The following is a 16,792-nucleotide window of genomic DNA, read 5'->3' as shown; positions in this document are numbered from 1 at the left end:
AAAAGTTTGTGACAGGTGTAAACAGCCCTGATATTCAAAGAAAGTTGCTGCTCGAGTCAGATCTAAAATTAGAAAAAGCAATACAACTTGCAACTTCATTCCAGCAGTCATCAGATGCGGCAAAATCTCTAGCACCTTCAGAGATCCATGCAGTAAACAGCAGGTTAGTCAATAAACATCAACCCCATCAGAGCATTCCAACTTATGCTAAACAGCCTGCTCGTTCAAATCCTAGATCTAAATCTAGTAATAATTATCAAAAATGTCATCGATGCAAAGGTCCCCATGCATCTCATCGGTGCAAGTTCAAGTTTGCAACTTGTTATAAGTGCAGTAGGCAAGGTCACATTGCCAAGGCCTGCTTTGCAAAGTCTTCGTCTGTTGCTAAATCTAGCCAGTCAAGACAGTACCGCAACCAAAAGCAGCACTATGTTAACTCTCACCAAGACTACCTAACCCAACCAATGAACCACTCTACCTGTGAAAATGCTCAAACTGATTCGCAGCCGGATTTCAACCTATTCTCTGTGAAATCAATAAGTCATGCTCCCATCAATGTACCAGTTTATATCAACGGTAAGAGCATCAGCTTCCAACTTGACACTGGAGCATCTCTAACAGTCATAACAAAGAAAGATTTTGACGCTGTCACAGGAGGATCAGTGCCTCTACAGCCATGTCACAAGTGTCTAACAACATACACTGGTGACAATGTTCCGGTAATAGGAGAGTGTATGGTTCATGTAAGTTATAATGGTCAAAGTGTTAAACTTCCTCTTCTTGTGGTTGAAGGAAATGGACCACCATTACTAGGTAGGAACTGGTTAAGTGATCTTAATTTAAATTGGGAGAGTATTTGTTCATTGAAGAATGTAAGAGAATCTAGTCTTACTTCACTAGATAGAGTTATATCTGAAAATAAATGTGTTTTTGGTAACTCTGGATTACTAAATGATAGAACAGTGAAGTTAAGCATTAAAGACACAAATCCAAGATACTGCAAAGCTAGAGTTCCACCTTATGCAATGAGGAATAAAATTGAAAATGAGCTAAGTAGATTGGAATCTAATGGCATCATAAAGAAGGTAGACTATTCCGATTGGGCAACGCCCATTGTGCCAGTGTTAAAGAAGGATGGTTCTATAAGAATTTGTGGAGATTATAAAACTACACTGAATAAGCAAATAGAGCTAAATAGGTACCCTATACCTAACATTGAGGAAATCTCTTTGAATTTGGCAGGAGGAGACAAATTCACTGAATTAGACTTTAGTCATGCTTACACTCAACTAGAACTGCATCCAGATTCAAAAGTCTATACGACAATAAACACACATAAAGGACTCTACCAATATGAAAGACTATGTTTTGGCATATCATCTAGCCCTGGAATTTTCCAAGCTGTCATGGACAGTATTTTTAAGGACATTCCAAATGTTTGTGTGTACTTTGACAATGTGTACATAACTGGTAAGAATGACACTGAACATCTTAAAACACTTGATAAAGTATTGAAAATTGTTGGTGAAAAAGGTTTAAAGATAAACAAAGATAAATGTCAATTCATGTTGACAGAAATTAGTTTTCTTGGTTATATATTGAGCAAACAAGGCATCAGACCTCAACCTGAGAAAACAAAAGCCATTAAAGAAGCACCCAAACCTGAAAATACCCAATAACTAAGAGCTTTTTTGGGCTTAATAAATTACTATGCAAAGTTCATAGGAAATCTGTCTGGTAAACTATCACCACTGTACAAGCTGCTACAGAAAAATGCAACTTGGCACTGGGGTAAACAACAAGATACTGCTTTTAATACAGCAAAAGAGGCTTTGTCTTCTGACACCTTACTAACTCACTATGACCCAGGGAAAAGACTTATATTAACATGTGATGCTTCACCAGATGGTGTAGGAGCAGTCTTGTCCCACATGGATGAGAAGGGTGACAGACCCATTGCTTTTGCCAGTAGATCTTTGAACCAGGCTGAGAAAAATTATTCTCAGTTAGATAGGGAAGGCTTAGGCATCATTTTTGGTGTTAAGAAATTTCATAAGTTTCTGTTTGGTAGGAAGTTTACCATCTTTACAGATCATAAACCATTGCTAGGTTTATTTGGAGAAAACAAAACCCTACCTGAGCATGCCTCACCAAGAATTCAAAGATGGGCTATCACACTAACTGCATACAATTATGAATTGAAATACAAACCTGGATCTGAGAATAGTGCAGATAGCCTTAGTAGATTACCTTTAAAAAACCAAAGCCTGAGCTATGTACCAGAAGATGTATTTGTTCTCTTCACTATCATGGATAACTCCAATATAAATGTGAATGATATTAAAAGAGAAACACAAAAAGATGAGTGCTTAATAAAAGCATATGAGTACTGTAAGAATGATTGGCCTAAAGAGTCTGTGAATGATGACTTAAGGCCATATACAATAAGAGAAATGGAATTAAGTCTAAAAGATGGAGAAGATGCAGTCCATTATCAGTCAGAGTTGCCTAAACAAAGTATTTGTAACTTAATAAATGATTATGGTGATATGGCAATTTCAAATGTTTTAAAGAGAATACATTAGTAAGAAGGAATGTGATCATCAAACAACTTTGCTAACATCATTAGCACTTATAAAAACTAAAAGGGTAACATCAAAAGAAAAGAAAAAAGATTTTTGCCATTTAATACACCCATTTCAAATACTGGATCACAGTTGCAAAGTGATATGGTCCAGAATATTACTCATAAACAGTATGTTTGGTTACCAGGAAAGCACTATCAGATTACCTGAGAAAATTGATCAATCAAAGAAATCTATGTCAATTAAGGATCTGAATAATAGCATAATACTTTCAGATGCCAATTCAAAAATAGCTCCATTAAATCATGACAAACATTCATTGAAAGAGAATTTGGTGTTAATGAGAATGTGTATCTAAGAAATTATGGGAGAAAGGAAAAATGGATACCAGGTCAAATTGTTCAATGTACAGGACCTGTGTCTTATAAAGTTAAAAATAACTTGTGCAGATAATAAGTGTGAAATTATCAATCTCACCAAATCTGATCAGTTCACACCAACTTAGTTTGTTCCACAACCAAGTTCTGTTGATATGAGTGAACCAAGTTGTCTGGAGTCAGAAAATGTAAATTCTGGAGTTAATGATTTAAATCCTAGACCTCCTGAGATAGAGAATCCAGATAGTCAGAATCTTGAGTCACCAAATCAAAAGCCACTGAGAAGGTCAAGCAGGACAATCAAAGTCCCAAATAAGTTAGACCTATGATTTTAAAGGTCAAAAGGACTTTGACATCATTGTTTTGTATTTTAATTATGTTGTGGCATATTGTGCATTGTTTGTAAGGATGTAATCTACCATAGTGTTCATGTTACAATATAATTGGTGATTTTAGGATACTATCAATTGTTCTATTGAGAGATGTGTTATTGTGTTCTAAGGGTAAAGGGATGTAATAGATTGAGATAATTGTGAGGTCAAGGGAACTCACTCTTCTGTATTAGTATTATATTTATATTGTTATCTTGAGTGATGTCCCTTGTGCATTGTATTTCCGTCCTCTCTGTGTGGTACCGTCATGTAGTTAGACCCAATAAACGTTATATACAACCACATGCTTCTATCGTCAATCTATTATAAAAATAAAAAGATTTCTAAGTTTAAACTTCGTCGGAGAAATCCAATTTGAACTGCATAATCATTTTACAGAAAAATAAAGCACGTGAAAATACCCTTTCGGACCTTACAGTAAGTAGGGCATACCTCAAAGAAGAGTTTTCCTGTTTCCGTGACCATGGAAGACCCATAAGAAATGATAATAATAATGTGGTCGGTTCTAATATGACCTTTATTAAACATAGTCAGGTACCCATCAGATCTGAGTCAACTCAGATACGTCCTAAGTACTTGAGTCTGGAATCTAAACTCAAGACCTTCGGATAGCAGTCAAACGCCCAATAACCAACCTTTTTATATAGACAGGTGACAGGAGAGTGGGCCATTTAACATATAGGCTACTCAATTCAAACTAGGCTCAGCTAACCCATCTAAATTTAGATTAGAATTAGAAACCTTGAAAAACACAATTAAAGTTAAATATTGCAGTTTGAAATGTTTTTGGGTGCCCGGTCGCAACAAAATGAGACTGATATAAATTAAATTTGTTGAATAATACTGATAAAAAATATAACAACTGTCTGTCCTAAAAAGAATAAAATAAAATGACTATCTTTAAACACAATAATTAATGCTCCACATAAACCAACTATATATAATATAAATAGAGCATGGGTCGCTGTATATTATGCATGGGAGAAGGGTGTATATGATACGGTCAAAGCCCGAAGTGCAGCCCAAACCCCGGATTGGCCGGCCAATGCGCGGATTGGCCGGCTCTCTTGGCCAAAGCCCGAAGAACTTACAACTAAGATCGTATTTCGTACATTGGCCGGCCAATGCGCGCACTGGCCGGGACGTACTGGCCAAAGTCCGAAGTACTTAAACTTGACACCGTATTTTGTACATTGGCCGGCCAATGCGCGCATTGGCCGGGATGTCCTGGCCAATGTTGTATCTAGACTAAGTCGTGATCGCGTTTTAATTATTCTGGGTGCGGTTTCATTGTGAGTAACGTATTGTTTAGCTCTTGTTTGTATAACATTCTATATGCAAGGTGACATGGATCAAAAAGGCCGTCAGACCAAGAGACAGACATAGCAAATGGCTGTCAAAAGAAAAAAATGTAAATTCATGTTAGTTTCCATGGCTACAGGACATTACCCCCCTGGATAATTCCCCCCCCCCCCCCCGGACATTTCCCCCCCCCCCCCGTATTTACCCCCCGGAGCAATTACCCCCCTGTCAATTACCCCCCCGGGGAATTACCCCCCCCCCCCCCCTCTCAAGTTAAAATCCTAACTCTAACTAGAATTTTATACCTATATACTACTTTAATCCAAACCTTAAGAAAAAGACCAAAACCTAAGCATCCACCTTAGCCTAAAACTTCACACAAAGCCAAAATCAAAGCTAGACACAACCCTAACCCTAACACTAGCTCTAACTTTAACCCTAGCCCTAACCCTAGCCCTAACCTAACCCTAGCTCTAACCCTAACGCTAACGCTAACCCTAGCCCTAACCCTAATCTTAACCCTAACCCTAGCCCTAACCCTAAACCCAGCCCTAACCCTAACTCTAACCCTGTCCCGGGGGGGGGGTAATGTCCTACTGGGCGGGGGGTAATTGACAGGGGGGTAATTGACAGGGGGAGTAATTACTCTGGGGGGTAATGTCGGGGGGGAAATATCCGGGGGGTAATTGACAGGGGGGAAATGCCCTGTTCCCAGTTTCCATATATGGGCTACAGCTGTATGTGACAGCCTCCTCCATGATGACGAGGTGAGACAATCATCAAAGAACAAAATCAAAGACAGTCGGCGTCACCGACCACGTGCAACAAGACGGAACGTTCAAAAGACTTTTCCGCGTTCCTAGATGTTTAAAACATGATGATGACATGGATGCAAACAAATGAATCAGCTCATTGGGCTGAGAGTCTCAAATTCATTTAATTTATGAAAAATCGTTGTTTTCATCAATGAATCCAACAATCACCATACGAAGCCTTGTTTGGATGCAAAGCAAAAGTGGGACTTAGCACTTCAAATCTACCAAGAGAGGCTCTCAATAAAATAGTTACTGAGGAAGATCTTGAGAACATTGAACAAGAAATGGAGGTTGCCATAAATGTAAGCCCTGCTAGGGGGGGGGGGGGGGGGGTAACTAAAATCTGTCTACCCTTCCCTAGGCTTATCTAACTAACTACAGTCCGGTCAGTGCAAGCCCGGCTAAACCCAGGCTGGTTAATAACCTAACCTTAGTCTAAATTAAAAACAAAAAACTTTAACAATAATATAAAATTTATTTCACAAAATAATAAATATGGAACCAAAAGTTATTATAAAAAAAAACAGAATCTAGATCTAGACAAAAAACTCAAATCATACAAAACAAACAGAACTCAACGAAACAAAACAATCCATATATAACAAATCATTACGTTCGACCACTTGCTGGTGTTGCACCGACTTATGATGTCTAGGATGGTCCAGGCCCTGACACACAGAAACCTCCCTTCATCCATTCTCGACATCCCAAAGTCACACACCAAACAAAACACTACGTAAAACCACTACGTACAATACGTTACGTACAAAACAATACGTAAACAACAAACTTTTTACACCAAACAAAACAATTCATATATAACAAAACACCCAGCCAAGTTGCACAAGCAACCTCACTGGAAGGGGGGGGGGGGAGAGAGAGAAAAAGAAAAGGAAAACATAAGAAAAATGCATGGAAATATATACATTAATATATACATGTTTAAAATACTACCTACTACTACTATCTATTAAACAACAGCCGCACACGGGCTACGAAATTAAAAGCACTGGAAGAATACACCGAAACGAACAAAAATGTAAAGAAACACATAAGGAAAGACAAACGGAGCTATTTGGAACTGCTGGCAAGAGAAGCGGAAGAAGCACTGTACCATGGTAATATTAGGGACGTGTACAATACAATTAAGAAGATATCTGGTAAGTACAGTAAGCCAGAGAGGCCAGTGAAAACCAAAGATGGAAAGACAATACCTGATGCGGAAGGACAGATGAAGAGATGGGTAGAACATTTTGAAGAACTACTGAATAGACCAACACCAGAGTGCACGCAAGACATACCACCAGCTGAAAGTGACCTCCCTATAGACTGCAACCCACCTTCAAAAGAAGAGATACATAGAGCTATAAAGCAGCTGAAAAATTGGAAGGCTCCAGGAATAGATGGTATACCGGCAGAAGCACTGACAGCAGATATAGAAACTAGCACCACACTACTATACACACTCTTCAAGAAAATCTGGGAAGATGAACAAATACCAGAGGAGTGGAAGGAGGGACTACTCATAAAGCTTCCAAAGAAAGGCGATCTTAGTGCATGCTCTAACTATAGAGGGATAACACTTTTGTCCATCCCAGGCAAAGTCTTCAACAGAATATTATTAAACAGAATGAAGGAAGCCATAGATCCCCAGCTTCGAGATCAACAGGCGGGCTTTAGGAAGGAAAGGTCATGCATAGACCAAATTGCTACCCTGCGCATCATCATTGAACAGACCCAAGAGTGGAACTCATCTCTCTATATTAATTTCATAGACTATGAGAAGGCCTTTGATAGCCTGGATAGGCAGTCAATGTGGAAATTGTTGAGACACTACGGGGTGCCACAGAAAATAGTCAACATTGTTATGTCTTCATATGAAGGTCTCAAATGTAGAGTAGTGCATGGCCAACAGACTACAGAGGCCTTCCCAGTACGGACCGGAGTAAGGCAGGGTTGCCTACTTTCACCATTCCTGTTCCTACTGGCCATAGACTGGGTTATGAAGATGTCAACAGAGAAAACGCGAAACGGTATACAGTGGACATTGTGGAGCCAGCTGGATGACCTGGACTTCGCTGACGACCTGGCTCTCCTTTCTCACACACAACAGCAAATGCAGGATAAAACCAACAGGGTTGCAAATTTTTCTACAAGCCTGGGTCTGAACATCCACAGAGGCAAAAGTAAAGTTCTCAAAGTCAATGCATCAAACAACAACCCTATAACACTGGCAGAAGAAGCCCTAGAAGAAGTGGATAGATTCACCTACCTTGGAAGTATTGTTGATAAGCAGGGTGGGACAGAAGCAGACATAAAAATAAGGACGGGTAAGGCAAGAGCAGTCTTCAACCAACTAAAAAATGTTTGGGGTTCGGGAGATTTAACCCTTAGAATAAAAATCCGGATCTTCAACACACTAGTAAAACCTGTTTTACTCTATGGAGCCGAGACATGGAGAATAACTGCTATAAATAAGAAGAAAATACAATCATTTATAAACGCATGTCTCAGAAAGATCCTGCGAATTCGCTGGCCTAAAACCATCAGAAATGATGTTCTATGGCAACGGACAAATCAACTGCCAGTGGAAGTAGAGATCCTCCAGAGAAAATGGAAATGGATTGGCCACACACTCAGGAAGCCTGTATCCAGCATAACAAGACAGGCCCTCACCTGGAATCCACAAGGCAGGAGGAAGAGAGGCAGACCAAGAAAGACCTGGAGACGTGACCTGGAAGAAGACACCAAGAAGATTGGATACACCTGGGGACAGTTGGAGAGACTAGCCCTGGACAGAGACGTCTGGAAAGCTCTTGTCAGCGGCCTATGTCCCAGTAGGGACGACAGGCAAACATGACATGACTACTATCTAGCTAAAGCCTCGAGTAAAACTAATCCTTACTATACAATTCTAAAAGCAATTCTCAAAAACAACTAACCACTGTCTAAAGAAGAACTAGCAACTTAAAAATAACGTGTAAACAAATTCATTGTAGAACCAATCTTTCCTACACAAGGAGCAGCCCGAAGCCATTGGTCTACATAAACAATATCCATATTGATAACATTAAAGTTAACACACTCCGCTAAGGCCCCAATGAAGGCAGACACAAAGCAAGCGATACTCAACATGACGTTGCACGAAACAGCACACACATTAATTTTAAACAACCTAAAACTCGAGGCAACTAAAATATGCTAATCTAATTACTGTCTAAAACAACCGACTATTGACTAAGCCAATCCTAGTCAATAACAACACATCATAAAACAATCAAGTAAATGCACACACGCATTCACACTAGTTTAGGAAACACTCCTAAACACACTGGCCTAAACCACGTGGTCCGAAACACACGCCAAGGGTTTAGAAAATACACAAATACATTTTTTAAAAATAACAAAATAACACACCACGTGCATACCAGACATGTCGATGCTCACTATCTCGTTTTAGACGAAAATGAAAGAAAACGAGAAACATCGACAGTCGCATTCATACAAAGCACATAACGATAAAGTAAAAAAAAGCAAATACCTCCACGCGTGAGGTGCGCCACACAGAAACCTGACCCGACCTACATCTCGCCGCGGGTCAAAAAAAAAAAAGAAAATCACTCCGAGCGGTCAATTTATACTGACCGCTTCGGACGGAAGGGGACTCCGTGGCCGTTCCCCATTGGACCACCATGCACTCTCAGATTCGCAACAAATAAAATAATACAAAATAATCCATTCACCCGCTCACATAAATGCAACGACATCCTCAGCTAACACATCTGCTGCCGTGGCGGAACGTCCAGACCAGTTGCGTGACAATAATGTGGCCAATAGATTCTGTATAGTTTGTGAAAAACATTGTAGTGCAGCTCATTCTTGTGGATCCTATGGCAACGATGTGCATGCTATTTGTGGAATACCCAATGAAGCAGACGAAGGGTACGGAGGGAACATTACCTGCAGATTGTGTCACAACAAACAAGACATCATGGAACACAGGTCAGCAGCTCATACTGGCTTGCAAAATCAAGGTGCTAAGATGCTTAAAACATCAAATACAAAATTTAAAGATGGTGAAGTGGGTGACAATGTAGGCATCCGTTTTCCAGATGTTGACAGAGGTCGCGGTGATCCCCGAAGCGTGATTGCAGTTGTCATGAGCGTCGAGGGCGGTTTCTACAAATTAGGAACGGAACATGGTGTTCTAAAACAACTGTATGCTAGAAGTGAGTTTTCAATTCTTCACGAAAAACTGCTCTTATTGTCGTCAGTTGGCACTGAGGAAAAATCACTACGAACCATCGCCTCTTCATTGCATCTTCACAATCATTGACTGGGGGCCAAGGCTACACTCGCTGCAATTGCACAACCAAGTGTACAACAAATCGCTGCAAGTGTAAAAATAACAAGCTGCTATGTAATTCTAAATGCCATAAAAGTTCAACTTGTTGTAACAAATGATAATATTGATTGATTGAGACTATAGTACAATAAAAAAATTGAATGTTTCTGTCATTTACTTTAATTAATAATCAATAAAGACTTTATTTCAGGATCCTACCGGCATAAAAAAAAAAACCAAAATCTGCTCATGATCTTCTAATTAAGACTTTGGCCGGTCCACCATGGCCAGTCCGCGGACTGGCCGGGACTGGCCGGCCAAAGGCCGAAATCAAGAGCTATTTCAGACTTTGGCCGGTCCACAATGGCCAGTCTGCGGATTGGCCGGCCAAAGGCCGAAATGAAGCAAAGTTTCGGACTTTGACCGACCTATGGGAGGCGATATTGGCCAATGCGCGGATTGGCCGGCCAATCCTAGCATTGGCCGACTTCGGGCTTTGACCGTAACATATATATAGTCACGAGCAGTTATGTAAATATGGTGCAATATTATGTTTAAAGCTAATAATTTTTTGTCATTATGTTTTAGTTCTAGATTCTAGATCTACATATTTTTGTGCAAGCATATATTTTGTTACTATTTACGTTTTTCTTTTTTAAAAAAGGCTTATATTTATTATATATAGGCCTTAAATTATAAGTAAGGCCATAGAAGTATTTAATTAATTTTAAAAAGGAACGAAACACCTCTAATTATGTCAAAGTTCGTGGCACATTGCATTATCAGATCTTAACCTAAGTGACATTCAAGTTTAAACCCCATCGGTTCGGGTAGAATTTGGTTTTTTGTTAGCAAAGTTTCCACCCAGGCCAGTGTTTCTTCCAGACTTTTTTTTCACCTGGGGGGGGGGGGGGGGAGCGGACACTGATATAAAATCCATTAAATCCCCCCCCCCCCCCCCCTGAAGAGATGCCTGAAAGAAACTGACTCAGACATGAGAGAAATAGCACGAGGAATCAAGTTAAATAAAAGCTTGTAAAAATGCCCTTAACTGAGTTTTTAAATGACGATTTCAGTTTTTGTAAATTCAAAAACGAAGAAATATAATATTTTATTTATTTCATTAATTTTTGTTTTGGTTCTTGTTTTAGACATTTTTTCCCCATATAATAATCGAGTATTAACACGTACGATTATTTTGTAACACCGATTTACGCTGCGATTATTTTTTTTTTAATACACAAAATTACATCAGGGGCGGAACTACAGTACCGCCAGACCCCGCAATGCGGTGGGGCCCACGCCATTTAGGGGCCCTTAGCCGACCACAATAATTTTTTTTTATTATAAACAAAATACTTATTATCTTTCATTCTTGACTTGATGGTTGTTTTGTAAAAAGATTCCTGTTGCTGCGGTTGGATTATCTTTCTTCTATAGACACCACACCCACGCTCTTGTATATTCTTTTTCCCTTTGTTTTTAAAGCCGAGTCCTCTTTCTCCTACAATCAAACTTATCAAAGTTAAGCAAACGTTCAAACCACTTCCATGACTTAACTCCCTTTTTTAAATAGTCAAATAGGGTGCTTATAAGCTCCTTTTAATAGATTTGTTCAAAACAAAATAAAAAGCAATTACTTCCTTAATTATTATTTTATAATAAATTACTTACTAAAGAATGACATTGTATATAAAGGAGTGTATTTAAAATTAATAATATAAATAAAAAAAACATAAAAATAAACATAACACGAGACACCATTACTTATACAAAGCTTTCATGTTTTATATTCTCTTAACCACCCAGATGTTATGAGGTCTTGTAGCAGAGATAAAAATTAAACTGATTTTCAAAATTAGTAAAAAAAAAAACAGACTAAAGCACTTACTCATATGACATGATATAATTTGTTTAAATTTAAAAAAAAAAACAATTTTATTTTTCAAAAACAACAGGCCAGCAATGAGTATCCCATGTTCGTATTTTGTGTTTGTTGCCCCCCCCCTCCTATATATATATATATATATATATATATATACATATAAATATATATATATATATATATATATATATATATATATATATATATATATATATATATATATATATATATATATATATATAGGAGGGCCTACAATTTTTTTTGCGGGGTGGCCCTTTTTTCTAGTTCCGCCACTGAATTACATATTGTATTTGTGATATATTTTGAGGAAATCAAAAACGTTTATAACTATAATCAATATCAAATATTTTAAATAGCAAAAAATAATTTCGCCAGTACGGACAATACTAAAATTTTTGTACTTCCGTTTCGACCCTATTATTTGATTACTAATTTTATTATTCTAGCAGAGCTAGCTAAAATACTTTAATATTTATTAAATTATTTAATATGTTTTGTGCGAAACGTGTATTTTTTATATGAATAAATATTTTTTTTCAAATTTAAAACTATTTATTTAAATTATATATAAATTCTATGTATATATATTTAAACATAGATCTATACCTAGTCTAAGTATTGAAATATAAATGTTAGTGGCTCTTTAAAAACTCGTAAATTTTGTAAATGGTAACTTTTGGCTCTTCCGTCTCAAAAGGTTGCCGACCCCTGATCTAGGGGAAACTACTCTATAGGCTAACAACAACAAAAACAGCCACTCGGAGAATTAGGCGGACGGCTTACCTCTTGGATAGTAGAGTTAGAGAGTAACTAGATCTAGATCTAGGTAGAATCTATATCTAAATCTAGATCTATAATCTAGATCTAGATTCTAAGTTGACTAAAAAGATCAAGATATCAAAATATAATCAATCAGGATAATTAAAACTCGACTCTGGTAAGAGCTAAAAAAGGTAATCAATCGTTTTGGGTAGGCCTACGTAAAATCGCCCGCGACTAGATCTAGCTACTAGCTAGCTCTAGTAGCTAGATCTAGAATCTAGTAATGTACGAAAAAGTTACCTCATTGTCAAATGTCAAGGCTTTAGGCCTAATAAAATAATATTTTGATATATTTGTGTCAAATATTATAGATAAATGAATAATAAACCTAAATCAATAGCTAAATAGTAAATATATATAATATATATAGGCTAGGTTTAATTATGGATTTTTTAAAATAAAATATTCTGTTATTTCAAATACACTATTAAGTTCCTTACCCCTTAAGAGAACATTTGACACCACATTTAAATATCTAGCTTACTCAGTTGACGAGAAAAGAGAGAATTTTAAAATTTGTCTAGAATGGAAAATGAATGACAAAACCCACGTTCTCGATCCCTGCCGGCATGGCATGACGTCGTGAACTGGTGTGCACAAGTTTTTTAAGGGGTGTGTCAACTTAGGTTATTTACTCACCGGAAAATAACAAAACAAAAACCAACTGATTGATAATAAAACTAGATCTAGTTATTTATTAAATTGGTAAAGGAAAATGTACATTACAAATTCTACTCTACATGTTATTCATACCATTTTTTATGAAATAATGAACACTTGCATAACTCAAATTACCATAAAAAATATTTTTATTTCAAATTCTAATTTTATTAAATATGCTTAAAATAATATGATTGTTATGATAGTCTATAAATACAAGAAATAGGCCTAACTCAATTCACATTATATTGAGTCAACAGTGTGGAAGCTGAAGTTCATACACTGTATTAGTGTCTTTTTTTTTACATTACATTTTTTTTCATATTGAAAACGTGACTTGTGATTTTTTTTTTAATAAAATCTCCAAACATCGTCAATCGCGTGATTGCTTGCTTATGTTTACTATCCCGCGGGTGAAAAATCCCACCACGGTCGAGGGGTCACTGTGCGGTCAGCAGGCCTGTAGTACACGTCATAGAATGAACACGCGTACTCGAGATCGTCGGTGTCTTCACTTCTCGCTCTCTCTCTCTTTCCCCCCCCCCCCCTTCTTCAAGCAAATTATAATAGAGTAGAGCCGAATGGATACAAAACTAAGACTAATTTTAAAACTTAGCTTAATTTTTTTTGTCTACTCTCTTAAAAGATAAAGCAAATGTAGTTTAATATAGTAAGGTAAAGTAATTTAAATATTCACTATCAACTTGAAGTCGATCTATCTTGATAAAATCTGTCAAGAAAAAAAAACGATAAAAGATCTCCATCCTGAACTTAAACCAATTGTAATTTTAACAGACGAAAATGATGCTCGCGCACATTTTTTTTTAACTAGATCTACGTCTAGCTTTAAAAATAATAAACACATAAACGCTTAAAATGCCCGTAAACAGATTATTTAGCGCCAAAAAAAAAAAAGGCCGCTGAACAAGCATTGTTTAAAATACGCAGCAATGAAAAAGGCTAACGGCCTATCAAATAAGTCTGAAAATCGCCCGAAATTAGGCCTAGCTCTGAAAAAGGCCACTGAACGAGCATCACTGATTATATAAACGAATAGGCCACGCAGCGTTGACGAGGTTAACCACCGGTCACGAATTAAATTCAACGCAGCTACTGTCGGCCCACAGTGAAGAAAAAAAATCAATATAGGCCATATTTTAATAAAATTACTAATACAATAATAATTTCCACAATTTTACTTTTTCTGCACACGCTACAGTTGAATTATAATTAAAATACTCGACTTAAAGGTTCATTCCGCAAAAAACAAAAACTAGTTGTTTCTGTGAGGTAACTAGCGTAACAATGACGTCACGATAGTAAACAAAGCGGACAGAAATTTCTGCATGGGTACCTCATCCTCATATTCGATTTTTAAAAAATGTATCAACATATCTGTAATTAATCATTATAAATATCTCAATTATATATTTCTGCATTTGTACCAGGGGGTTTCGACCATGTACTGGGCCGTTTAAGGCGGCAGTTCAGTTTTTCCCAAGAGTACTCGACAAAAATAGCGTGTATTAATTAAAACCAAGTATCTCGTGAATATTTCGAACATTTTAAGGCATGGCGTCCATTTAGTTAGCATCTCACATTAAAATAATGATGAGATTTTGCGATATTAGCAGTTTTTTCATTTGTCGTGTAACGGACCCCTAAAAAAAAACGCAAAAAACGCAAAAAACGACGAGTGACGTTTCAGGGTCAGAGGTCATCCCGTCATCTCAGCCAGGAGACGATCTAATATAGGCCCTATCAATAAATAGTAGGTTGAATTATGGATTTTTTAAAATAAAATATTCTGTTATTTCAAATACACCATTAAGTTCCTTACCCCTTAAGAGAACATTTGACACCACATTTAAATATCTAGCTTACTCGGTTGACGAGAAAAGAGAGAATTTGAAAATTAACCAAGAATGGAAAATGAAAGTCATAACATCGTTTTTGCCCCTCGACCGGCATAACATGACGTCGTGGACTTGGGTACACGAGCTTTTAATTCCCGCCATGGTAATTGCGTCAGCTTAGGTTATTTACTCACCGGAAAATAACAAAAAGCACCTGGTTGATAATAAAACTAGATCTAGTTATTTTATTTATTAAATTCTACTCTACATGTTATTCATACCATTTTATGAAGTAATGAACACGTGCATAAATCAAATTACCATAATAAATATTTTTATTTCAAATTTTAATTTTAAATAATAAATATGCTTAAAATAATATGATAGTAATAGTTAAGATAGTTTATAAATACAAATACATTTTACACTCAATCACATTATAATTGAGTCAACAGTGTGGCAGCTGAGGTTCATACATGGTATTAGTGTCTTTTTTTTTTTTTTACATTACATTTTTTTTCATCTTGAAAACATGACGTATGTGATTTTTTTTTAAAAATAAAATCTACAAACATCGTCACTCGCGTGATTGCTTGCTTACGTTTACTATCCTGTGGATGAAAAATCCCACCACGGTCGCGGGTCACCGTGAGTTCAGCAGGCCTATAGTACACGTCATAGAATGAACACGCGTACACGAGATGGTCGGTGTCTTGACTTCTCTCTCTCTCTTCCCCCCCCCCCCCCTTCTTCAAGCAAATTGAAAAACAGACCTACTTTCCTACTTCTGGTCATTTTTTTAAAAAGTTTGGTCATTTTTTTTAAAGTTCACATATCAGTCAGGCATGCTAGACAGCCAGCTGTATAAAAAAAAGAATTTTTAACTAGATCTACGTCTAGCTTAAAAAAAATTAATAAATGAACGCTTAAAATGCCCGTAAACAGAGGCGGAGCGAGGGGGGCGGGACGGGGACATAGGTCCCCGGGCGCCGACCTTAGGGGGGGGCGCCAAATTGAAAGTTTGAAGCGGGGGGGGGTGCAAATCGAAAGTTTGTCCCCGGGCGCCGGGAAGGGTCGCTACGCCTCTGCCCGTAAACAGATTATTTAGCGCCAAAAAAAAAAAGGCCGCTGAACGAGTATTTTTTTAAAATACGCAGCAATGAAAAAGGCTAACGGCCGATCAATTAAGTCTAAAAATCGCCCGTAAATTAGGCCTAGCTCTGAAAAAGGCCACTGAACGAGCATCACTAATTATATAAACGAATAGGCCACGCAGCGTTGACGAGGTTAACCACCGGTCACGAATTAAATGCAGCTACTGTCGGCCCACAGTGAAGAAAAAAAATCAATATACTAATAAAATTACTAATACAATAATAATTTCCAAAATTTTACTTTTTCTGCATACGCTACAGTTGAATTATAATTAAAAAACTAGCCTTAACAGTTCATTCCGCAAAAAACAAAAACTAGTTGTTTCTGTGAGGTAACTAGCGTAACTATGACGTCACGATAGTAAACAAAGCGGACAGAAATGTTTGCATGGGTACCTCATATGGAAATTCGATATAAAAAAGGCGAATCAACATAACTGTAATTACTCATTATAAATATCTCAATTATATATTTCTGCATCTGTACCAGGGGGTTTTGACCATGTACTGGGCCGTTTAAGGCGGCAGTTCAGTTTTTCCCAAGAGTACTTAACAAGAATAGCGTGTATTAATTAAAA

At 37.3% G+C, this 16,792-nt stretch overlaps 1 protein-coding gene across 4 annotated transcripts in view; it reads left to right on the top strand.

Moving 5' to 3' along the window:
* Nucleotides 1-12,477: 12,477 nt before the first annotated feature.
* LOC131935683 (TELO2-interacting protein 1 homolog) overlaps nucleotides 12,478-16,792 on the top strand; it is a 51,532-nt gene continuing 47,217 nt past the window's right edge. For 2 of the 4 annotated variants that reach the window (XM_059292209.1, XM_059292211.1), the window contains exon 1: nucleotides 12,479-12,659. The gene's annotated coding sequence lies outside the window, so the exon portion shown is untranslated. Of the gene's footprint in view, nucleotides 12,676-16,792 lie in introns of all 4 variants that reach the window. The other 2 variants (XR_009385968.1, XM_059292210.1) reach the window with 2 other exon arrangements.

The sequence above is a fragment of the Physella acuta genome, unplaced genomic scaffold (assembly GCF_028476545.2).
Source record: "Physella acuta isolate Inbredline_101_S28 unplaced genomic scaffold, ASM2847654v3 ptg000153l, whole genome shotgun sequence".
NCBI lineage: Eukaryota > Metazoa > Mollusca > Gastropoda > Physidae > Physella > Physella acuta.
The sequence above is the reverse complement of the archived record's forward strand: the minus strand, read 5'-3'. Positions and strand labels throughout refer to the sequence as shown.